Source organism: Falco rusticolus, chromosome 14, assembly GCF_015220075.1.
Source record: "Falco rusticolus isolate bFalRus1 chromosome 14, bFalRus1.pri, whole genome shotgun sequence".
Taxonomy (NCBI): Eukaryota; Metazoa; Chordata; class Aves; order Falconiformes; family Falconidae; genus Falco; species Falco rusticolus.
In genome coordinates, this window is record NC_051200.1 from 24,043,362 (window position 1) to 24,063,291 (window position 19,930).

Sequence of the window (19,930 nt, forward strand, 5' to 3'; positions counted from 1 at the left end):
ATAAAAATGTCAAGGGATCTCTAAGACAGGTCCCTACTGACCTAAGAACAAAACCCCCTGAAATTGTCTCAAAGTGAAACAAAGATTATTGATCTGCAAAACATTTACACAGTAATATATAATCACCTTAAACAGGCCAAAGAGAAACATTTTACAAGACTGCACTCAAATTTATGCTCTTTAGTTATACATCTCACTTGGTTGTGGTAACTTTGCATACTGTTGGAGATGGTAGATATATATCCAGAATACAACGAACATCAACCCACGTTTCCAGTGACACTGGAAAGTGCCTACTTCCTAAAGGCAGGCATTATAAAAATATGTATGTTTACAAATGAGAAATTTCAGGTAAATATTTTACACTGAAATTTTATTTCTTTGTGTGCTCTGGGGATAAAGATCTTTCCTATTCTGTTCAATTCACTTGTAACCTCTTAAAGGGGCTAAGAGGGATTTACTCCCATCATTAACTGTACAGCGGGGAAAAAAAAGGTTTAGAGAAAAAACCTGAATATTCTAAAACATAGTCCTAGTTCTCATATCATGTGAAGAACAATGAGTGAGGATTTCTTTTGATGAATACGAACAGTAAGATTTTCAGCTACAACTGGGTGATTCTTAAGTAAGCAAGAAAAGCATGTAGCAAAGGTGGCTAGCTTGACTGATAACCATTAATGGTCTCAAAATTAGTCCAAATAGTGGCAAATGTAATAATTCTCACTTGTTCATGCTCTTTTTGTGATGTACATACATGCATACACAAACACACACACACAAGCAGAGAGGGCTGCTCAAAAGCCTAGTTTCCTTAGGAAATCAAGCTAATTAAAGAAAACACTAATCACTTATATCTAAAAAAAACCCTAAAAGGTCAAGTTTTGACAAAAGCAACACTATTTTTTTAATAAAGAACAACTATATTTTAAGTCCTTTAGACAACAGGGAATAAAAACAGATTCATTGCACTTGCATGGAAATTCCAAATTTGAGTAGTTAGGTTTACTTTCAACTTGGATCAGGTTAGGTTTAGACACTTGCTGTTCTTTAGTATTAGGCATTCAAAGAATACCCCTCTAAATACTTAGACATCATTACATAACCGGTACATTACAGTACTCTCTAATTCCATTTGAGGTTATTTTCTCTCGCATAGCACTAATAGCAGTATATTTACAACTGAAGCACTTGCCAACATAGATGTATTAATCAGCTTAATCTGGAACGGATTTCGTTAGGTCTCACGTATAACCCTGTACCTTGCCAAAACTAAAACAAAGTATATAAAAAGTTATTATAACAGAAGATTCAAAAAACAGGTTATCAACACACTGCACCCTCAGATTACAAAATACTGCAACTAAGGAACACTTTACAACGCCTGTGGTAAGGCTCATTTGTTCAAATTTATGACACTGCACTGCTTCGGCAGTGGACAAAGAACAGCATGATTCTGTTAGTCCAAGTTTATAGATCTCCATTCTTTCTCCCAAGTTGTCATCATTTCTTTAAGTGTAATATTAAACTTACCATGCCTTTTTTTCTACCTCTAGTAAATAATCCTAATCCCTTTCCTATTGGAAATCTCATAAAAATGATGAGCCAAAGGTTCGTAAAACTGGAAATATCCCTGAAAATATGATGAAGAGAAAGGAGGCTGTTTACTGTTAACTTCTCCTCGACAAATGATTTTCCAGAAGTAATTCATTTAAAACCATTTTTAGAGGACCAAATTTATATTCTCTTATAAACACTTAATTATCAATTTAAACTACAAGCAAAATATGTCCCTTTCCAAGTGGAAATTAAATCAACTGGACTCAGTCAAAGAGGCCATTTTTTTTACAGTAATAAAATAATCTGGGTAACACCGCCACTATTACTTCCACATTTAGATTTTTTTATCCTTTTTTGGGGGTTTTTTGAGTTAGTTTTCAGGGGTTTGTTGTTGTTATTGGTTTTGGGTTTTATAAATTACAACTATGCAAGTTTTGCTCTTAATTTTCTCCCCCTCTTTCTTAGCTGGAAAAGAATATATCTTACCTGTATATAAACTGATTTCACCATTTTGTTGCATTGTCCCAATTCCACATAAATATCTCTAGTTTTCTGTTATTTAACATCACATAAGCAATTTTTCATACATTTCATGTGTCGTTCCCTGAAAGATCTTATTTAGCAATAAGATAGTTTGATCATAGTCAGATCTAAATAATCCTGAATTCAAAATTTAAAATATAAACAAATTTCATTCTCAGAATAATTTATATCACTGCTGGTGGCGTACTCACTTCTGTTGTGCTTAGGAAGAAAGTGGCTCAGACACAATCAGTGTTAGAAAGCAGTACTGCCTATCTAGGATCACTCCCTGCTAGTCCTGTGCTGTGGTTTACTATTCTTTGGTGGCGAGTGATAGATTGGTGGATCTATTATGAAAGCTTACTCTGTGGAAACACCCACTTCTATGACTCATCAGAGTTTCTTGCCTTTTTTTTTCATTCATGTCAGCCTTTGGTTGAAAGCCACTAACTAGGGAAATTTTAGCTGTCTCACCCCTCGCTGGCATAGCAGGGGAAAATACCTGGTCTGTGACGTAATGATCACCGTTATCTTTGAAATATTTGAGATGAGAATTAAAAATCTACTAAAAAAGAAATAAATCTCTAGTTTCAAACTATTTAACAACTAAATCACAGTGTTTTATAAAAATCTCTTCATATCCATCTAGAATCTTGTGAGGGAAGCACCGGAAGTCAAAAGGTCTGTTTGTACCATCTGTAGTCATTTCTACCAAGACGTATCACAGATCTTCCACAAGAAATGATACAATATGTAGACATTGGAACTTCTGGAAGAACAAGGAGTTTCCCCCCCATTTTCTTTAAATAGCCAGCACACAAAACCGATTTCTGAATAGGTAACTTTTGCCAAATAGTTTAGATAAACTATTTCAGCATCAACTGCCATGTTGACAGAAAACGAAGCAGGCAGTCTCCAGAGCCCATGTCTACAACCCCGTACACTTTTGTACAAAGTGCTTGGAGGAAACAAGCCAGCTTGCACCGAGGCCTCTCCACCCTTAGCCAGTTGCTCCACCTGTGCAACTTAACTGGAACATTGTACTTGAAACATTGTAGGATTTGTTCCCAAAACCACAAGGTTAGGATTCTCAAACAATGAAGGTCACCTCATTGTTGGGTTCAGGAGCATCAAAAAACAAAACAAAAAACAACAACAACAAAAAAACCCAAAACCAAACCAACCAAATAGAAAAAAAAAACCCAGAAAAATAACAACAAAAATACTACACACAGTACCAAGTTTTCCCACTGACCATTGAGAGAGGGCACCTAGGAAGGAAGAAGGGTTGTGTTGCTCCTAAGCTGGCAACCGTAGCGGAATGAAAAACTGAGAGAGAAAACAGCAGCAGAAACTACCACTACTTTAACACGGCACCCTTCTTGATACCTTCCAGATTAGAAATCAGACTTGTAATACCATCCTTCAGCTAAGGTCCCTCCCCCATTTCTTCAGAGCCCTGAACAGTTCAATCCATACCCTACTGCAACCCCTGGAACTACCTATAGCCCCAAGGTTATCACTACGGATTTATTATGTGTGTTCACAGACCCTTCTCCCTGAGCAAGCCAGCTCTCAACAGTGAGAAAAGGCATAGCTACAGAAACTGATTACTACTTGTCCTCAAATGGCAGCTGTGTTTTTTTCAAATAAATTCACAATCCTGTTCTGGAGCCCAGGATCACTACAGTATAGACAGTATCTCTTTTCCGTCAGTCAGTATTTTGATCTAACAAGCCACCTTTGTCAAGGCCAGCAATCCAGACGTAATCAGTATCACCATTCAGAAAAAGACTCTGATGCCCTGTCCTTGGAAAGCTGAGTGCTCTGTACCATTCTATGTCTCAAACCATACTTGGTCTCAGTTTATTTCTGACTTCCAGTTAAGTACCTCTTACTTAACTCTACTTGCTATGATTACCTCTCCACCTACAGTGTGGCACGCATTCAGTATGATACCCCTTCTCAGTGGACCACGTGGTTCTCCTTCAAATACAGTCTATGATGTAGGCATATAGAGGAGGTGAGTTTTCTGTACATTCAAGGCATTTAAGCTCAGTGACTTGAATTCACCATCTATCTCAACTGTACAACTGTTTCCTTTGAACAGTAAAACTAAAGAAGTTGCTGAATTAATAACTGTAAGTAGGAACTTAGGAAGTTCTTTTAAAAGAAGATTGATGCTGGCAGGAAGTAAACAATGAGTGAGATACTGACCAGATTCTGTCTTGCTGCTTCACAAACAGGAAGGACCCAGGGAAGAGTTGTGGACACTGCTCTTTACACCTTCTCACAGGAAAGGTGAAATGGTGTTAAGCAGAGACAAGATTAAGATTTTATCTTGATCGGAAGTAAAGTCTAAGTCCTCTGTTTTATACTGCTCTTAAAATTCCCAATATACTTTTGAGCAAGTTCTGCATTTTTCTGTTATGCTTTTTCTAAGTAGCTTGTTCTGCTTTCCCCTCACTACCTCTTCAACTAAAATGAGATCCTTGCTTCACTGTTTTAATCTTTGCAACTGAAGCCTAACCTAATAAAGATTTTCAAAACACATTCACGTTTCCTAGCATTATTTCCTGCTTCCCATGCTGCTTACAGATTCTTAAGTATCACTGGTCAAATACGTATACTGTAACAACCAACCATGGCTTCTGATCAGGAAACCCTGAGCAGTTGCACACCCCCAGTCTGAGCCATTAGTAAGGCTGAGCATGTAATCCCAGGTTACACACACAGGCACACATACAGCACACACACGTGGCCAGACACGCAGATGTACAGACACAAACACTCAGCGCTCGCACAAACACAAGCAATACCAAGGGCCTCATCTCGTTCCTTCTCTGGCTGATAAAGATGAAAGTCCGTTAGTGGGAGATACATATATACATATAGATCAGATTTATGTGGCAAGATCTGGGTAGCATGGGGGCTGCACAGGTAGGTGGCTTCTGTGAGAAGAGGCCAGGGGCCACCCCCATGTTGGACAAAGCCAGTTTCAGCTGGCTCCAAGAAGACTCATCGCTGGCCAAGGCTGAGCCCATCAGCAATGCTGGTGGCACCTCTGTCTCTCTCAGTCTCCTGTTACATCTGCCACAGACACCATCACCAAAACCAGCACTCTCGGTCAGCCCCCAGACCTCACAGTCCCTCCTGCAGTCGTTCTGAACCTGCTGGTCCCTCTGGTAGACAGCCCTTCCAGCTGCCTCACCCCAGAGATATACACATATACATGGCTTCCTAGCCACTTAAACATCTTGCCAGTTAGTTCAGCTTGATATTTGCTAGTAATCGTGCATCAACATGCATATACTCCACTCGCTTGCACCACAGACACACAGGTCCCTGGAGAGCCCTTCTCCCACAAAAAAAGCTAGAAATGGAGTTTAATGTGAGGACAGGACAGGGTGTGCTGACCAGGCTCACAACATGGCCAGACAAGCATATTGATCAACAACCCCTTTAGAGGCAACCCGTCCCTTTCATTCCTTTATCCCTCTATTTTCCCATGGTGGTTCCTTCACAAGTCATCCCAAAACCTCCATTCTCTCCCTTGGCCCCTACAATGCCTTTGGCTCCTCCCCAAGACTGGCCAAGTCATATGCAATCACAAAATGTTCTCTCTTTGCATCCGCCAACTGTGTCCCTTACCCCCTTTAGACTAAGACGGTCCAGACAGCCTCTGTCATTAGTAGACTCATTGTGATGGGTGTCACCTCCAGAGCATAGGGCTGATGGCTCTCTGATGACAGTGCCCAGAGAAGCCTGTGCTGGGCCACCAAGTCTCTGACTGTGTCACTGGGGTTCCCTTGCCCGCCATTGTGACCCCATGCTCCTTTGTGGTTGTGGAGACAAGCTTTTTACCACAACTGTAACAGTTTATTTCAAACATTTCAGGCAAGACGGATTTTTTACTATTACGTGCATAGAAATATCCACATTTTTGCTACTTGGCCTAAGTAATCTGTTACAAGCATTTCTGTTAGAATGTTTTCCATGCAGCTGAATGAAATGTGACTGAGGGGACAATGAAATGACAGTCTAGCATCATAATAAACAAAAGGTTAGAAAAGGTTCAAACAGCAAAAGGTAGATCTAGTAATAAACTCTTAATACACTTAAGAAGTGCAATGTAGATGGTAGTCAGCTAAATATTACTTGAATATTACATACATTTATCTCAACTTAAATATGTTTTGTCCAAAAATTGTAATTTTGTCTTCAAATTCTTTTAAAAAAGGATTCAGTAAAGTACAAAAATAAAAAACAATGCAAAGAACTTAATATCTGAATTAATGTACTTTTGTTACTGTGAGTTGTAAGCCTATCTTTGTTACTACTAACTGTATAAAGCAGACACATGGTGCACTTACACCTTCAAAACGTCCATGTTTTACAAAGGAAACAGCTGAAGCCATATATATTCAACTTTTTTTCTAACAATGGAATCAGGTCCCACATAATTAATTTTTTGAATTGGCCAAGTCACTGCTGAATTTTTCTACAAAAGATAAGGAGTAAAGGTAATACCTGAACCATAAAGTGATAGCCTGTACGTAATATGCATAATTTGTATATGTACAGTCTACAAGAAAGTATGGGCAAAATTATAAAACTTTTTTTTTTCTTTTTAAGAAAAGATCACTTGGTAGTTCACATTTTCCACATTCACATGAGAACAGCTCTTCGTTATTAATCTTCCTCCTGTTTCTCATTTCCAGTGACAAAGTTCATCATTTCTTTGATAAATGTAAAAACAACCACAATCAGTGCTACGCATCTTAAAGAACTTCCAGTCAGCAACAACATATGTATGAAATTAACTCACTGGCGTTTAGACTAAAAAACCTCAAAGCTGCAATAGTATAGTTTGTCGCTTTGATTTTTCACACTGCACTTCTCAGAAATTCAAACACGTCATCTTGCAGAGTACTGGCAAAAATGAAGGATTTCTTTTCTTTCTGGTTTACATTACCTGGCAGTGGTAGTACAGCTGTGTATCTAGGGACCTCAATCAGCTCCTGTTCTATTCTAACTATATAGTCCCTGCCCATAAGAAAACAGGATCTAGAATTAAGATGACAGGCTATGGATGAACTAAACAAGCAAAACCTGGAATATCAGAAAGACTACATGAAACATTTTCGTATTGCTTCAGTTCACTGTTTGTCCAGACACCCTCGCAAGGTAGTAGTACTTTGTGGGCACATGAAGGGAGTTTATGGAGAGGTTTTAAAGGGGCAGGGGGAAAGAAGATATGCGTTTAATATGCATGTGTACAAAACATACACATACACAGCCAAATAAGCAGCTTTGAAAAGGATCTCAAAATAAAGTGAGAGCCTGTGTAAATGTTTTGGTGGATTCACAGAAACAAAAGGCTCAGTCTCAGCCATCTCTCTGGTCATAAAACAGTGAGAAATCTCAGAACCAGTCTGGCTGCACGTGTCTAAGAAGGTAGCCAAGTCTAAAAGGACTCCTAGATTTCGGGCCCACATATCCAGGAGAAATAAAAGCAGCATTTCAGCCATTTTCAGTTTAAATTAGAAGCTGAACATTTAGGGGGAATGTAAAATTCTATTCAATCCAGAAGTTTCAGTAAGAGGAGAGAAGATCTATAGATGTAGAACTGTGTGAAACAAATAAACAGTTCAAGCCATTTGAATTAACTCCCCAATAACATGGTATAGAATAAAGACTGAAAGGAAACGGTGATGAGTCTCTGGGACCCTTTACAGAAGGAAGAAGGATGGAAGGAGAAGGATAAAGTGAAGAGACAAAGTGATAATCTCAACTCTGCTTATAAAGTTAGCCTGCAAACACATATCTTCATCAAGGTAGTTTTTGACGGATTAGCACAAGAGTGAAGTATGGATGACATTTAATCTAGCACAAGCAATTCATGCATCATGTAGAATAAAATGACAGCTTTCAAGCAAAGTCTTTGGACAGGGTTATCTTAGTTGATTGCTCTATTTCTGGAGGCAATAGGTGATCCATTGAGAATTCTGTTACTTCATTGCCTTTATGTTCACTTTGCCCTTACATGCACAGAAAACAGCTACTGGAAAAAAGCATTAATAATCAGTTTATAGAACTACCCTTACAGAACTTTTCCACTTTTTTTGTGTGTGTTATTGCTTATACTATGTGCTTTAGTTAGTATAGAAGCTTAAGGCATTATCACACAGGAGTAATTTTTTTTAAAAAATGCAACATTTAGAAGCAAAATCAGAACAAACATGAAAACAATAAATAATTTGAGTAATGGCTGATTCTGCTGATATCTACAAAATTGAGAAATGAGTCAGTGTGCCTCCAAATTTTCTCAGACAGAATAAAAGCTCATCTCACAGATCTCAAACAGTAACACTGTATCACTGAAATGTTGGTGTCTCTTTCGTATGAGTTACATTCTAAGACAGATTAATACGAACACATGCCTAAAGAAAGAAAAGAAAGCTATTACGAATTTCTGATTTGAAGATATAACTACTCAGGAATATGTACACTGCAGCTTTAAATTTTTAATTCTCATTATGTTCACTGCTAAGCAACCAAGTTTTCTTACTAAACACCTCTTACAGGACAGTCACGACTGACTAGTAGAATTGATGATGTGATTCAGAGGAGAGAGTGAGGCAAGATTATAAGTATCTTGTTAATAAAGGATCAAACTGAAAGTATCTTATTTAATTTTGCTGGTATTAAGCAGAAGGACATTGTCTGCTCAGTAATAAAGTGCTGTAGTATTTGTGAAAAACACTTGGGAATTACTTATCAATTACTATACAAATGACAATGACTATCAAAGAGCTGGTGCTAGAAATACTCTATTCAAAGCCTGTTCATTTCATCAGGACCAAAGAATCAGAAGACAGGGTGAATGAACAGATTGAACAATTTCTTTTGGTCTGTTATGACACTATCTTTCCACCATCTCAGTGTGCTCTGAGCCATGCTCTTTCAAAGGGGCAATTATAAGATGCACACGTCTATTATGAGGAACAACCTTTAAATGAAAAAGATTTTATTAACTCCTTTCATCAACTTTGCATCACCTTTAAAAGCAGTTTTACTTGTTTTCTGTAATTGCAGATACTAACACAAAACAAAACCCAACCCAAGTATTTTTTCAAATGTCTCTCTCACCTGGATAACAAATACATATAACAATGACCCTATAGTATTTATTTTAAGCAGCGGGAGAATTGTTTGTACAATCTCTCTTTACTCTTCATTTACCAAACTATAATTAGCATGCTCCTCTGTATAGAATTTTCTCAGTAAGACAGGCATATCCGAAGAGGCATCTTTCTGGAAGAAGGCTATCCTAAACAATAGCCAAGTCCTTGATTGCTATGGCTATTTCTACATCATCAGAAGCTGACTGAAATACACAAAGACATACACCCAAACTAATTTTCACGTAGCTAGCTCAGGCACAAAGAGCAACAAAATCATAACAACATGGACTTGAAACACAAACTGCGTAAACCTAGCACAATCCCAGGTTACTCGTTCTACAACGCATGAATGAATGAAACCCATTCTACCATCTTCACAAATAAACAAACAGGTAGGGCTCGTGTACTATACACCTCCTACAATTAGGCCTCGTGTTTACAGTGCAGTGTAAAAGCCTATTAACACAAAAGCTGACAACTTCCTGGTCACACACACACCGATTATGGTAAATTAAAGAGCCTAAATCCATGGAAACAATATGAGTAGAGACAAAGAAAAATCTTTTCAAAAACAATTCGGTGTTCAGAGACACTGCATCCAAGAGGTTCCCAACGCCGCCGTGTGCTGCAGCACAGACTAGTGGTTACTCTAAAGACACGTTCTCGGAGCATGTTTTTGTGATCTTTAAAAACTTCCCCAAGACATGACTAATTGTCATTTTAAGGACATTAAAATTTGGGCCTGTGGAACAAAAAAACCCCCAAAACAAACAACCCGAAATGCATTGCACAAGTCTTCAAGAATGTGACAGAACAGTATTTATTAGGCAGTAATTATTGTCAGGAAACATAGACAAAGAGCAGCTCAAGATGTACAGATGGCACTGAACTCTGGATTAGCCCTTAATTTTGAAAAACACGTTTCTACAGTGCTCATGAAAAAAGTGACACAACTCAACATTGGTGGTGTCGTGGCACTGAGGACACAACCTTCTTGTTGGAATCTGATTTCAGGAGCAGGAGAGATATTACACATTACTGCCTGTTGCTGTGAATATTTTCTGAGATACTGAACTATTTTATCTACTGAGAAAGCAGCTGACCAAGTATATGAGTCACAAATAAAAACGGTAGCTTTTTCTCATCCCAATTATACACTTAGGTGGTACATATCTGCTGGGACACATTCACAGCTGAAGAAAAGCAGAAAATACTCTAAAATTAATGTTTGGGTATTTCAGAATGGATTTAAAAAATGGAAGAGTTGCGCTGCATGACATTACATGCAATTACGCTTTGTCCTTAATAAAAATAAAAAGGGTTGGTGATTTGTAGTGTTTTGCCCGTGTATTTTTGTACCTTGAACCAGTAGATTTCCATATTTATCATTATTTTAAACAGAGATAAGAGGAATACATTACCATTTACACATGCATACCATAATAATACATATGTTGTAATTCAACAGGAATTAATCACTTTCACCAATTAATTGTTTGAAACTTAGAATGAATTATTTTCAACATGTAACATATATGGTAGCTTAGCATATTTAATTTTCAATTACTGTGTCAAGTGTTGCAAGACTGTAGGAAAACAGGATAAAATAGGCTTTGTAGAAATTTTTGCTATTTAAGTCGACCATTTTGAAATTAAAGTGACCCCAAAATGTGATACTTTTGCAAAAATACAATATTCATAATTAGTAGTCAGTTTCAAATGCATCTCTCAGCAATGTAAACAAGATCATGTGAACAAGCACTCTGAATTTACCTAGCAGGATCTGGAACAAAGAATTCTGTCCTTTTATTCCTTTTAAAATTGTATCTTACAGAGTTTTATTAAGACTGTTCTAAGAGCTTTTATATTTAGCAAACAACACTCATATAAACATCATTAACAGATGTATAGCATATATAGTGTGACGTAGCTTCCATAAAAAATCCAAGATACATACTAGTCGCTCAGTGAAGGAAAACAAGTATGTCAGGCTTCAACCAAGACAAAAGCAGCTGGCTTTTGGTGCAGATACCTGGCATTAACATCACTTACAGTACTTCGCTCACCGAGGAGTGAGGAGTCTTCCTTATTTAAAAGGAATACTCTTATTTAAGACATTTAAAATGAACATATGTTCAAATATTTTTTGTACTTTTTATTCTAATAAATTAAACCAACTTGTTTCTCCATACTAGAAGAGATGGTCTACAACAAAGGCCTGAGCACAGATCTGCAGCTAATTTATCCATTTAGAGACATGTATAACCAGTATTCCCAGAGTATGCACTAAGTCAAATAGCATTTTTAACAGAAGCATTAGAATGGCAGATCAGAGTTTTTAGTCCCTTGATAATTAGAGCCATATAAATGACAGCATTTTGATTCAGCTTAATGGATTTTTTCTACTTACCATGCAACGTCAGTCTCAACACATTAATGAGAAGTTTCAACGCTGTCATTTTGATGAACAGAGAAACTTTACATTTACACAAATCAAAGGCCTAATTGTATATCAAGCCAAACTTAGAACAACATCAAGAAAAACATTTAATTTTTTTCTGCTCATGACTTCTCTGAAATAAAACACTGATATACATTAAGTCTAAAGTAAAGTACTAGCAGGTAACACCAGCAGGGAACACCTTGTCCTTAAAATGAATATTGAAAGTGTAATTGAAAAGTAGCCTGGTGGCTATGGTTAATAATGATTTTTATTTAAAAGCTGCCTCCTTTCCGAGTCAATTCAGATGTTGTATTTTAAAAGAAAAGCAAATCTGCTATTTGTGTTTCTGCATGTGTCTCTCCTTCCCTTAACGGCCTTCGGAGTAGAACAGTAAGGAATGTAACTTAGCACACTTCTGTTACAAAGGCAAAGAGCAGAGGAAGATGCAATCATCATCACCACCCAGCCCTGAAGGGGATATTCTTTCTAAACAAATGTTGAGTTCTAACAGCAGAAGGGGTTCAGCTGTGCAGAGAGGACTGAATTTGAGGAATCCACATGCAGATTATATAGAACTAGCAATGACTTTAGAAATACGACTAAGCTTTACCTTTCTGACCTTCTGTATCTTTTTGTGCCTACACGTCCTCTCTACACGGAACAGTGATGGAAAAAACCCCACCATACACACACACACACAAACATAGACAGATATGCATATATATATATATACACACACACACAAAAGTTCTGAATCTGTCAATGTATCACTTGATACATTTCACAGACCAATTTTGAGAAGTGGAATAGAGATCTTCCTTCCCAAATGCTGCAAAAACTTACATTACACAGCTGTTCTTCCTTACCAACTTCTAGCCCACTGTCCCTGCTTTTACTACAGTTGGCTCAGTTTAAAACAAATAATTAATGCTATACGAGAACCACGGAAATTCAGGGTCACCGCCAATGATGTAAGGTAAGCCACTGTGCAAGCAGATCAGTTAATTTTCAAATCTGATGAGAGTATCCATGGGTATGAAAACCTAGATTCATGCAATCCTGCAACAGGCTCTTAACCAAAATGTCTAAGCTAGGGACGTACTTGTCCATGACTCTCCCTACAGTATGAAGAGGTTGACTGGGGTCATGCATGCCAGCTGGAAAAGTGATTTGGTGGGTTGGGTTTTTTTTTGAGGGGGTAGTTAGGGGAGAAATGTTTGGTTTTAAACACAGATCAAGTTTATAGGGCATCTAAAAAAAAAATAAAATTGCACCTGTGCAAAGGAGAACAACACCCTGCAACAGGAAGTCAAGAAAGAACCATCATAGTAGACAAAAACATCCTATACAAGCATCTTACACATGCAACTACCTCCCTAAGGACCTCAGTTTCTCACTTTCCATTTCAATGTTGCTGAATGCAACCAACTGGTGTTTGGCTGGACTACTGAACAAGGTATCACAGAGCAACAACAACGTCATTCAGCAATGACAAGACATTCAGCTGAAATACATCCAAATGCCACCACTTACTTCCCAGACTGTGAAGCTTCATGAGCACAACTCTGCCTTCTTATGGTCTTTTTATATGAGCAAAATTATCCTAAATACTCCAACAATTCTAGTGATCAAGACTTTAAAAATCCCAAGACAATAAACTCCCCATATCTGCCATGAGTTCAGCAGGCTACAAAGTTACAGATCTTTTTTTGGCTGACCCTGATGAAAACTTCCTTGCTCAGCAGAAATGGTACCAAGTTACTGTGCTATTATGCTCAACCTCTCCCTAACAAGCAAGACACTAAACAGAAAAGTGTAGCACTTTGCTGTGTCAGAAACAAGACCTCAGAGAAGGTGCCCACAACTTAATTTTTCTAACTCTGTTCAAACTGTAGCACCGTACAAACACTAGTGATCTGCCCTGCAGGATTGTCTGAGAAGTTTAAAGAGTATGACTAAACACCTGTGGCACTTTTCCACGGCTAACCTTTCACAAAGGATTCAGAAATTAACCTGGAGACTATTTCAGACAATGCCAGGAAAAGAAACACATGAAAACAAGAGAAAACATTTCCATTAGCTAGAAGTTTGAGAAACCACAGCCACTTCTGAAAATCCAAAATAAAACCTACTGAACACTAAGGTCACGGTAGATTTGCAACATTAAACATTTAACAACACATTTTGCTGAGCAACTATGCAGTGAACCCCTAGGCCCAAATCTACAGCCTTTACCAAGTCTGAATTTGCAAGGAAGTCATTTGCTTTGGTGATGTCTACAGGATTTAACTCAAATATACAACAGAAACAATACAATAGAATAGAAAACCTGGTAAGAAGGTATCCATTTTTGCCTCCTTCTTAGCATACTGTGGAGCTTTGTTAAACTGATAAATTGTACTAAGAAAACACAGTACCACCTCAGTGTTTGACGTACTTCAAATTTATTTCAGTAATTACTTCAAATGATCACTGATACCAGTATTAGACTATACATAAAAGCAAGCTGTCTAGCATGTTGCAGGCATGTCACATAAATAGAGGACTTATATTTGCTTGTGAGAGTCAACAAATCAAGTGTGAACTGAAGAGAAACACAAAGGTAGTATAGAATTTAAACATCTGAGCTCAAACTTCATTTATTTTATCACACTCGTAAGTACGAATTCAAAGGGACAGGATGGACAGAATTCGAATTATAAATAGAGGAACCGGCATTTTAGCAGTTTCCTAAGATACCTGATTTGCGTATGGAGTTAACAGATTTCTTGACCTAGAAAGAGCAGGTAGTACCAAGCACAGACAAGTATAAAGTACAGGCCAGACTTCTGAAGGGAAGGAAATGGAATATTTCTATTGCCTTAGGTACTCGACTATACTTCCTAAGACAGAAAAAAAAAAAAAGTAGACAGTAAACACACATTGGAAAAAAGCTGTTCTAACAATAATATAGTATCTCTTTCCACCAGCTTTCTCTTTCTAATAACTTAAGCAGCTACAGGTAGCATTAATGCTACTCAAAAAAGTCTGCTGTCCCTGCAAGGCAACATTTACACTTCAGCTAACAGCATTACATAAAACTGGAGCAGGAGTGTAATCCCTTAAAAGATGACTTATTAGCACTTCCTTATAAAGTGAGATTATGTGTTCAGATCTAAACCCAAAGCAATACACTCATTCTCCTAATCCACGTTCTGATAGAAGGCTGTTTGGTACTACCTACTCTGCAGATCTACATGACTCATTAATGCTCTGGGAAGGAAAAAAAATGTGATTGCAGCTAAGTCAAAGACACATCAAGGATGTGATGCATCTTATCATCTTAACTTACACTAATTCTAATTTTGTAATTGAGTATTTAGAACACTACTTTGACAGACTAAACCAAACGTTCCTTTAACCAAAAATCTCATGCAGAAGCAATTTTCAGAAACCTGAAAAACAAAGGGTATTCTGTTTCTAAATGTCTCAGTGCACCGGGTGGACCCTTACATGCTATGCCATCCAACAAGAGGCAGGATGTACTCAGCTCTTAGCACATATGCCTTCTGATTAACCAGAACCACCACATTAGAAGTTACTAAAAAAATGCCAGAAGCAGAGAGAGACACCTCACTCAGTAGGCATGAAACAGTACCTTTATGGAAAGCTGCAAAAAAAGCTTTAAAGGCATCTTGTGACCTTGGTATTTCACACCTGTTACCTTGCTTTTGCAAAAACAAAGCCAATCCATCGCTAATTAGGTCTGATTTAAGCAAGGTGTTGGACTAGATGACCTCCTGAAGTCTGATCCAAACTAATTTTTCTTTTATTCTAAGATTCCCTCATTCTTACCATGACAACACTGCTCATCTCCAAGATGAAGAAGCTGGAAAGTCATCTTCAAGAAGATGAGAAAAAAGACCTACTGCTTTGCTTTCAAAAATGAAAATAGCAAATCCCTACGCTCCAGCAACTTCACCTCTCCCTTTCTAAAGGGAGATCTATATATAGGACTAGGTCTGAGAGAGGGAGATCTTTTTTGGTGTGTTGGGTTATTTTGTTTTAGGGGTGGGGGTTTATTAATTTTTTAAATCAGGACAACCTAGAAATCGGAAAAGGGAAAACACTTGGCAGAGTCTGAAAGTAGTGTCTGATCTTAAAAAAAAAAAAAAAGAAGGCGGCAGGGTGGGTCAGAGGGGACAACTGCACATGGGTTTTAGTTCTAAATCCTCAGACTTAGTTTTGACTTTATGCGATTCAGCTGAGGTGTCTGTGGGCTCATTAAAGGAGCATGTATGTTAAATTTCTTTCCTACTAAAAATAATTAGTCTAAACTTTTGGCTTTATCCTACAGTTGATACTCTGTCCCTGTTGCAGCATTCCTCTCCAGACAACTGAAATAGAAGTTAAATCAGATAATCAGAACAGATTATTTGATGAGGGGACTCTTTCCAGATGGACTGAATGTGGAAAAGGAACTCTACTATTTCAGCTACGTAACCAACAAGTGCTTTGGCCTACGCTAGGATTTGTAAAAGGCTTTAGTTATACTGTACCATGAGATTCTAAGGAAATTCTGGAAGAGGTCCATAACAGGCCATGTAAAGCCTAGGTTTTATTTTGACAGAGTGATTTAACCCGCTTTGCTAGCAAGCAAAGTCAAAAACAATTCATGTAAGAAAATTAAATACAATAGCTACCTTTAAACTCAAAGACACTTAGCTTAAGTACTTTTTGTATATATGTAGAAAGAATGTATATATTTGAAGCAAAACTGCCAGCTAATGAAGAGTTTTTCTCATTATGGCCAGTCTCATTAACAAATCGTTCACCTCAGAACAATAAAAGTACACCTTAGGAAATGCTGTACTGCTTAGCTCTGCACTTCCCAAAACATTTCCTAAATCTGAAATATTTCAAATGCAATACTACATATCATGGCATCAGAAAGCCTAGATCTGTAACGGTGGTCATGGTATTCTTACTTCCAGATGAATTATCTGTGTTACCATGAATATATCATATCAAATATAGCTTGTCAACAAAAAGGGACAATTCACAGGAAATAAAAAACCCACACATTAACAGATGTAAAGAATTTTTTAAATACCAGAATTATTACAGGCTTTTAATTTACAATGCCAAGAAAAAAACCCAGCCTTTTTACAGCAAACTTACAAAAAATGTAAGTTTATAGATATAAAAATATGTATTTGTCCAGCCATATACACATTCTTCAAGGACCTTTATGTCTGGCAGATTCCATGATCAAAAGAAGACAGTGTTCTCGTGGATGTGTGTAAGGTCTAGGCAGCATTACATCCATTTATATTATTTTTACATTATGAGATGGGCCAATCAATACATCAAATTAATTTACAGTGTGACAACACTTGGAAACTTAGTTCTGAGCTTATAAATTACATTTCTTCAACTTTCCATGCCCTGCTTCCAAAACTGAACTTACATGCTGCCTTCCTTATTCCCAAAAGCTCCAGTGCTTCCTACTCTTGATATAAATAGTAGCACAGGGCAAGTGACAGAAGTAATTTGTTTTATTTCTATTATTCACAGATCTATAGTAGAATTATAAGTATTTAACAAAATTACATTTCCATTGCAAATTGTAAAGTAGCTAGGCAAGTCACACCCAGTAAATGTCTACAATAGAATAATTCACATTGGAAAAGGCATCCAGAAAGATCAAAGAACAGAAAGCCAGAACTCACCTCATTCACAGCAGCTGAGAGTAAGAATTAACTTTCTGACTAGTTCATCTGCATATAAAGTGTCATTGGTATCCATTCACCCTCTTTAACACCTTTTGTTTCCATTCTTTCCGACCAGTGAGTTTAGGTGCAGTTACATTTTCTTTTTTTGTTGTTTTGTTTAACACATCTTAAAGAGGTCATTCAAAGAAATTGACTCATCAAGCTTTATAGATTGCTTCTATTACAAGGTGCCAAGCATTAGATCATTTTAGGAGACAAAGAGGTCATAGGTCCAGAAAATGTCAGGATCGATATATACGGAAAACATGACAGTGAAGAAGAGAAGACATATTCCAACAGCAGATAAATTGCTCTAAATTTGAGGATGACCTTGACATTCCCACTAACCCAATTTTTCCAGCAAGAAGCAAAGATAATTTTACAAGTGACATCAGCTACACTTGTGAAATACACCTTCCAGTTCTACATACCGCATAGCTCATTTATAACGCCTGGCAAGCAAAAGATACATATCATCAACAAAGGATACCCTCTATACAAAGATGACTGCTTGACAGACATGTCCATTCCAATAAACAAACATACCAAGCATAAGAAATCAGATGGATCGGGAATGCTGCACGATCCCAGGCACTCAGAACTACTGGCATGCATAACAGAAGCTCACAAACGATCAGTATTGTAATTTTCTTTCTGTTCTGCCTTCCCATTTATGACAATACATGATAATCACTGAAACACATGGCAGGATTTTTAAAAAAGTAAGCATCATCACATATATCTTAATAAACACAAATGAATGTTGATCCACATTTATCAACTCCATAAGACACAACATAGCTTCTGATTCAATTTTTCTGCTTGCTAACTTGCAAAGGAAATACACAGCCCTTGCCAAATGTAATTTGTAAATGACTAAATGACAATTAGAAAAGCAGGCTGCTACGAAAAATAACGCATTAAAATGAACTGATTAGAAAAAGAATCTTAAACCTCACGCATACTGGGGTAAGCATCCAGCTGCTGATTCCCATTTGCACTACAAAGCACAATGGAAGGATGCGAGCGGCGATCGCCAGGCACCCCCTACAAAGTGATCTCTTTCTCTCAGCACCCTGCTGTCCCCAGCGCAAGTTTCCTGCCACCCTCGGGCTCAGGCGCCGGCGGCGCTCTCAGGCAGCCCGGCAGCGGAGCCTTCGCAGCCCCTCCCGGCACTCCAGTTACTAAAGGCAACCAGGCCAGCTCCCCGCTGCCGCGCCCCCCGCCCAAGCCCATTCCGCCGCCCGCTACAGCGACCCCGGGGCCCCAAGCGCTGCTGCCCAAAGCCGCCAGGGCCGCGCCGCAACCCCCCGCGCAGGCCCCTCGCCACCGCCGGGCAGCACCTGCGGCGGGCCGGGCCGCGGCGCGCCAGGGGCAGCGGCCGCGCTGGCGGGAGGAGGCGCCGGGCCCGGCGGCCGCCCCTCCCCCCATGCACACAGGGCGGCGGGTGCCGCGGCGGGGACAGGAGAGGCGACGGGTGCCGCGGCGGGGACGGGAGAGGCGGCGGCGGCGGCGGATCACGGCAGAGGCCGGGCCCGCGGAGCGGCGGGAGGCCGCGCCTCCACCGCTGCCAGGCCTGGAGGCCGCCCGGCAGGCCGGCAGGGGGCGCCCTGCCGGCCTCCCCCCGCGCGCAGCCCCCCTCCCCCGACTCCCCCCGCCGGGGAGGAGGGGGCTCCGTCACCGCCCGGGCGCTGCGCTGGCGCCCCCCGGCCCCTCCACCCACCCCAGCCCCTGGGCCCTTTCCTCCTGCCGGAGCCTCACCCGCTGTCGTCGCTGCAGAAACCGCGCGCGGCTGCCTGCGGGGCCTGGCGGCGGAGAGGCGCGGGGCGGCGGGGCTCGGCGCGGCCGCGGCACGGGCCCCACGCCGGCCGCTCCCGCCGCATGGAGGGGGAAGGGCAGGCCTGGCCGAGGGGAGGGGGCGGGCGCGGAGGAGCGCAGCCAGGGCGGGACGGGGTAGGGGAGAGCGCGGGAGTGGGGCTCAGCGCCGGCGGGAGCCCGGGGGCCGCTGCCGCCGCCTCATCCCTGCCTGCGCCTCAGCCGGGCCAACACCGCTGCCCGGGCGCCGTCGCCTAGCAACTGCGCCCGGCCCCCGCTGCTGCAGGCGCCCGGCTCCTCGCGGCGCCCCGCGCGCTCCCGGAGGCAGCGCACGCGCGGCCTGCGCCCGGCGGCGGCGCGGCCGCGCCTGCTCGTGCCCGCCGTGGGGCCGGCCAGGCGGCGGGGGGGGAGGCGGTGCCGGTGCAGGAGCGGATAGGGGGGTGGAGCGGGACCGAGTCCGGGCGCGGTTGGGCCCCTGGCTGGAACGGGACGGGATGAGCGGCCGGAGCCTGGGGCGCCGCCTTCCGGGGCGCCGCCGGGGTAACAAACCCGCTTTGCAAGTGCTTTGAGCTCTGTCTAAACTTGACCGCTAAAGACTGGGCGCGCCCGGAGCTCGGGGCTGCCGTGCGGCTGTCGCCGGCCCGCCGCAGCCC

General features: G+C 40.5%; 1 protein-coding gene across 1 annotated transcript in view; it reads right to left on the bottom strand.

Moving 5' to 3' along the window:
- Positions 1-19,666, bottom strand: part of ZC3H12B (zinc finger CCCH-type containing 12B) — a 34,449-nt gene extending 14,783 nt beyond the window's left edge. Inside the window, exon 1 of the mRNA XM_037408327.1 lies at positions 19,224-19,666. The gene's annotated coding sequence lies outside the window, so the exon portion shown is untranslated. The remainder of the gene's footprint in view (positions 1-19,223) is intronic.
- Between the last annotated feature and the right edge of the window lie 264 nt (positions 19,667-19,930).